Source organism: Arachis hypogaea, chromosome 4 (genome assembly GCF_003086295.3).
Source record: "Arachis hypogaea cultivar Tifrunner chromosome 4, arahy.Tifrunner.gnm2.J5K5, whole genome shotgun sequence".
In the NCBI taxonomy this organism is placed as follows: Eukaryota; Viridiplantae; Streptophyta; class Magnoliopsida; order Fabales; family Fabaceae; genus Arachis; species Arachis hypogaea.
The window spans coordinates 53882526-53889048 of NC_092039.1; the positions used below are offsets into that span (position 1 = coordinate 53882526).

The 6523-nt window shown below is 40.0% G+C and overlaps 1 non-coding gene across 1 annotated transcript; it reads right to left on the minus strand.

The window, feature by feature from the left end:
* Nucleotides 1-804: 804 nt before the first annotated feature.
* On the minus strand, nucleotides 805-912 carry LOC112799442 (small nucleolar RNA R71). Its single transcript, XR_003201023.1, has one exon. It is a non-coding gene; the product is annotated as a small nucleolar RNA R71 (small nucleolar RNA).
* Nucleotides 913-6523: the final 5611 nt, after the last annotated feature.

Here is a 6523-nt window from a genome sequence, read left to right on the forward strand (position 1 = left end):
TATGAATGTTAAAATTGTTGGCTCCTGAAAGAATGATGAACAAGAGAAATGTTATTGATAATCTGAAAAATCATGAAATTGATTCTTGAAGCAAGAAAAAGCAGTGAAAAACAAGCTTGCAAAAAAAAAGAGAAAAGCAAAAGAGGTAGAAAAAGCCAATAGCGCTTTAAACCAAAAGGCAAGGGTGAAAAGGATCCAAGTCTTTGAGCATCAATGGATAGGAGGGCCCAAGGAAATAAATCCATGCCTAAGCGGCTAAATCAAGCTGTCCCTAACCATGTGCTTGTGGCATGCAGGTCCAAGTGAAAGGCTTGAGACTGAGTGGTTAAAGTCGTGATCCAAAAGTAAAAAAGTGTGCTTAAGAACTCTGGACACCTCTAATTGAGGACTCTAGCAAAGCTAAGTCACAATCTAAAAAGGTTCACCCAGTTATATGTCTGTGGCATTTATGTATCTGGTGGTAATACTGGAAAACAAAGTGCTTAGGGCCACGACCAAGACTCATAAAGTAGCTGTGTTCAAGAATCAACATACTAACCAAGAAGACCCTAACCAAATAATTGCTCATTTGGAGGAGGTGCTCAAGAAGACCCTAACCAACACTTGACCACCTTCTTGAGGATCTGTGACACAGTGAAGACAAATGGAGTCCACCCGGATGTCTATAGGTTGCTCTTGTTCCCCTTTTCACTCAGGGACAAGGCAACAAAGTGGCTTGAATCCTTCCCAAAAGAAAGCCTAACAGATTGGGAGGAGGTAGTGAACAAGTTTTTAGCAAGATTTTACCCTCCTCAAAAGATCAATAGGCTAAGAACTGAGGTGCAAACTTTCAAGCAACAAGATGGTGAGACACTTTATGAAGCATGGGAGAGATTCAAAGACTTGACAAGGAGATGCCCATCAGAGATGTTTAATGAGTGGGTTCAACTTCACATCTTCTATGAGGGTCTTTCCTATGAGTCAAAGAAGGTTGTAGATCATTCATCAGGAGGTTCTTTAAACAAGAAGAAAACTGTTGAAGAAGTCATAGATGTCATTGAAACAGTTGCTGAGAATGACTACTTCTATGCCTCTGAAAGAAATAACACTAGAGGAGTAATGGAGCTAAACCACATGGATGCACTGTTAGCCCAAAACAAGATGATCACCAAGTAGCTAGCAGATCTTACCAAGAAGGTGGAAGAGAACCAAGTTGCAGCAGCCATCACCTCATCACCAACTCATGAAGGAGTAAACATTGGAGAAGAAGGTGACTGGGAGCAAGCCAACTATGTGGGAAATTCACCTAGACAAGTCGATGATCCATACTCTAAAACATACAACTCTGGATGGAGAAATCACCCCAACTTTGGATGGGGAAACCAACAAGACCAAGGATAGGATTCGAGACGTTCCAACTTCAACTCCAACAACAATGCCACTCATCAAAACACCTCACACATATATTACCAACATCCATCTAGTCAACCTTCTCAACCATCTAATCTCAACCCATCATCATCCACAGATGATAGGCTTTCAAAGATTGAAGGTCTACTCAAAATTCTATGCAAAGATATTCAAAATAGTAAAGATTTTCGGGAAGAAGTGCAGTCTAACATGTAGAATCAAGATGCTGCCATTAAGAAACTGGAAACACAGATTGAATTCTTATTCAAGCAAACCCCTGGGCACAACAATTGCAGCAACATTAACTCAATACCAAGGGAAGAATGTCAGGCCATCACCCTCAGGAGTGGGAAGGAATTGAAGGAAACCCACAAGAAACCATCAGAGAAAGAATTGGATGAAGAAAACAAGGGACATGAGGAATCTCACACCTCAATCCCTAAGTCACATCAAGAAATAGAAGTACCCAATCCATGCCTCTCAAAGGCCCCATACCTACAGCCGTTGCAATTAAAGAAGAAGGGAGAGGACAACCAATTCTCAAGATTCTTGGAGATCTTCAAGAAATTACAAATAAACATACCCTTTGCTGAAGCAATCGAGCAAATGCCACTCTATGCCAAGTTCTTGAAGGAGTTGATGACCAAAAAGAGAAGCTGGAAGAATAATGAGACTGTGGTACTTACAGAAGAATGCAGCGCCATCATCCAACATAAATTGCCTCAAAAATTTAAGGATCCTGGGAGTTTCCAAATCCCCTGTATCATTGGAGAAATCACTGTGGAAAAGGCCTTATGTGATCTAGGAGCCAGCATAAATCTAATGTCTCTAGCAATGATGAAAAAGATGAAGATTGAAGAAGCCAAACCAACAAGAATGGCCCTTCAACTAGCAGACAGGTCATTCAAATTTCCCCATGGGGTAGTAGAAGACTTGTTGGTGAAGGTGGGAGACTTCATTTTCCCAGCAGATTTCGTAGTACTAGACATGGAAGAAGGAGCTAAGACCTCCATCATCCTGGGGAGGCCATTTTTAGCCACTGCCGGAGCCATTATTGATGTCCAAAAGGGTGAACTTATCCTCATATTACACGAGGATAAAATGACATTCAATGTGTTTAAGGCCATGAGATACCCACATGACTTATTGGGAGAATGTATGAGGCTGGACTCAGTAGAAGCTTTGGTACAAGAAACTCTTGAAGAAGAGCTTGAAGCATCAACAGAAGAGGAGTTAGCAACAAGCGAAAAAGCTGCAGCCGCTGAAATACATGTTCAAAGTGGGCTAGAAGAGAAGGAGGAAAGAAAAAAAGCACCCAAATTGGAGCTTAAGGCACTGCCACCACTCTTAAGTATGCATACTTGGGAGAAAATAAAAGCTATCCAGTAATCATAAATTCAGCTTTCAGCCAAGAAGAGGAGGAAGAGTTGCTTCAAGTCTTACGACAGCATAAAGATGCGATTGGATGGACACTTGCTGACTTGAACGGAATCAGTTCAGCCATATGCATGCATAAAATACTCTTAGAAGAAGGTGCCAGACCTTCCATTCAGCCCCAAAGAAGGTTAAATCCATCAATGAAAGAAGTAGTGCAGAAAGAAGTCATGAAGTTGTGGCAAGGAGGAGTAATCTATCCAATCTCAGACAGCCAATGGGTCAGTCCAGTTCAGGTAGTTCCCAAGAAAGGGGGAATCACTGTGGTGCCTAACGAAAGGAACGAGCTAATCCCTACAAGAACCATTACAGGCTGGAGAATATGTATTGACTACAGGAAGCTTAATGAGGCCACAAGAAAAGATCATTTCCCACTTCCCTTCATGGACCAAATGTTGGAAAGACTTGCGGGACATGCATATTATTGTTTTCTAGATGGGTATTCAGGATACAACCAAATAGTGGTTGATCCAAGAGACCAAGAGAAAACATCATTCACTTGCCCATATGGAGTGTTTGCCTATAGGCGCATGCCATTCGGGCTATGTAATGCACCCGCAACCTTCCAACGCTGCATGCTCTCCATCTTCTCAGATATGATAGAGAAGTTCATTGAAGTTTTCATGGATGACTTCTCAGTATTTGGAGATTCCTTCCCTAGTTTCCTAACCTATCTTGCCTTGGTATTGAAAAGATGTCAAGAAACCAACCTAGTCTTGAACTGGGAAAAATGTCACTTCATGGTGACAGAGGGAATAGTTCTTGGCCATAAAGTTTCTAATCAAGGCATTGAGGTAGACAGAGATAAGGTGGAGTTAATTGAAAAGTTACCTCCACCCAGTGATGTCAAGGCAATTAGGAGTTTTTTGGGGCATGCTGGCTTTTATAGAAGGTTTATTAAAGATTTTTCAATGATAGCCAAGCCCTTAAGCAATCTCCTAATGTCTGATACACCATTTAATTTTGATGAGAAATGCATGCTAGCATTTGAAAACTTGAAAAAGAAATTGTCCTCTGCTCCTATCATTTCTCCGCCTGATTGGAACTTACCCTTTGAATTGATGTGTGATGCATCCGATTTTGCACTTGGAGCCGTGTTAGGGAAGAGGAAAGACAATTTAGTCCATGTGATATACTATGCTAGCAAAGTCCTCAATGATGCTCAAAGAAACTATACCACTACTGAAAAGGAGTTGCTAGCAATAGTTTTTGCATGTGACAAGTTCAGATCATATCTCATTGGTGCTAAAGTGATTATTTTCACAGATCATACAGCACTTAAATATTTATTTGCCAAGCAAGAATCAAAACCAAGACTAATAAGATGGATCTTATTGTTGCAGGAATTCAATATTGAAATCAGAGACAAGAAAGGAGTGGAGAACAAGGTAGCAGATCACTTATCCAGAATCCATCATGAGGAAGGTGGAACACATGATACAAGTGTGAACGAACTCTTCCCTGATGAGCAATTAATGACAATTCACAAAGCACCATGGTTTGCAAACATTGCCAACTTCAAGGCAACCGGGGCTCTACCTCTAGGGATCAATAAACATCAAAAAAGAAAGCTCATAAATGATGCAAAATATTTTGTCTGGGATGAGCCATATCTCTTCAAGAAGTGTTCAGATGGAATCCTTAAAAGATGTGTCTCGAAAGAAGAAGGACGAGAGGCCATATGGAATTGCCACAGCTCATGCTATGGAGGCCATTTTGGAGGAGACAGAACTGTAGCAAAGGTGTTACAAAGCGGATTCTTTTGGCCCACCCTTTTTAAGGATGCTAAAGAACTAGTAAAGAGCTGCAATGAATGCCAAAGATCTGGAAACTTGCCCAAAGGAAATGAGAGGCCACAAAATTTTATCCTGGAACTGGAACTGTTTGATGTGTGGGGAATCGATTTCATGGGACCATTCCCAAGCTCATACTCAAACAAATACATCTTGGTAGCAGTGGATTACATTTCCAAGTGGGTAGAGGCTATTGCCACTCCAACGAATGATAACAAGATAGTCATGAACTTCCTCAGGAAGAACATCTTTAGCCGTTTTGGAGTCCCCAGAGCACTTATCAGTGATGGAGGGAGTTATTTTTGTAACAAACCACTAGAAGCTCTCCTCCTACGATATGGGGTGAAACATAAGGTTGCCACACCTTATCATCCCCAAACAAGTGGGCAAACTGAGATATCCAACCGAGAGCTAAAAAGAATTTTGGAAAAGACTGTAGGTGCATCAAGAAAGGATTGGGCGAAGAAGTTAGATGATGCTCTTTGGGCATACCGAACAGCATTCAAAACACCAATTGGAATGTCCCCATATCAACTGGTGTATGGGAAAGCGTGTCATTTACCGCTAGAGCTAGAACACAAAGCTCTCTGGGCTCTCAAGATACTAAATTTTGACAGCATTACTGCTAGTGCAAAGAGGATTTTGCAGCTGCAAGAGATGGAGGAATTTAGATCACAAGCCTATGAAAATGCCAAGATTTATAAAGAAAAAGCAAAGCGAAGACATGACATGCATATTGCACCTAGGAGTTTCGAAAAGGGGCAACAAGTACTCCTCTACAATTCCAAATTGAGACTGTTCCCAGGAAAACTCAAATCAAGGTGGTTCGGACCTTTCCTTGTCACAAAAGCCTCGCCATATGGACACACAGAAATCATGGATGAAGGTTCAGAGAGGACTTTCACTGTGAACGGACAAAGGCTGAAGCATTATATGGGCAACTGATGAACGGATTTTTGACGGTATAGAATTTCACAAATGAATTCTCGTTGCAAGTATAGTTTCCAAACCAATCAAAAATCCTTTCATACAAAATATTGTTTGTCACAAGTAACAAACCCCAAATTTTATAAACCGAAGTATTCAAACCTCGGGTCGTTCTCCCTAGGAATTACAATAAAGTGCCTTGTTATTGGTTAGAAATGTGTTTTGGGGTTTTGGATAAGAAGCATGAAAAGTAAATGGCAATGAAAATAAACTAACAACTATAAAAGGCTCTTAGCAAGGTATGAAAATTAGAAGTCCTATCCTAGTTATCCTTCTCAATTGTGATGAGAATTGTTCATTGCTACCACTTAGTTAACCCTTACTAAATAAAGGAAAGTCAAGTGGATGAATTGACTTGAGCCACAAGTCCCAACCAACTCCCAAGGAAAGACTAGCTTTAGTGCACTCCAAACCAATTAGCAATCTCTCCAATTACCAATCAACAAAGGAATTACATAACTCAAGTGTCACTAGTTACTCTACCTAGGCCAAGAGGAACAAAATCTATACTATATCTAGAAGAGGCATTTCAACAAACACATAAAAGACAATAAAAGTAAACAACATAAATTGCAAGAATTAAAGAGAGATCTAACTACAAAGGCAAGAGATCAACAATAGAAAAGCAAAGAAGAACAATTATTATGAATTACCTCTTATTGAATTGAAAGAAAATGGAAGGAACAATAGTAGATCTACAACAAAGTATAAGAACAACATAAAGGAAATTACAATAAAAGAATGGAAGAAGAATGAATGTAACAACAAGGAATTGAGAAGATAGAAGTAGAAGAAGATGAATTAAAATCTAGATCTAAGAACTAAACCTAATCCTAATCCTAATCCTAGAGAGAAGTGAGAGCTTCTCTGTCTAGAAACTACTTCTAAAACTAAACTATGACTAATGGTAAAAATGAACT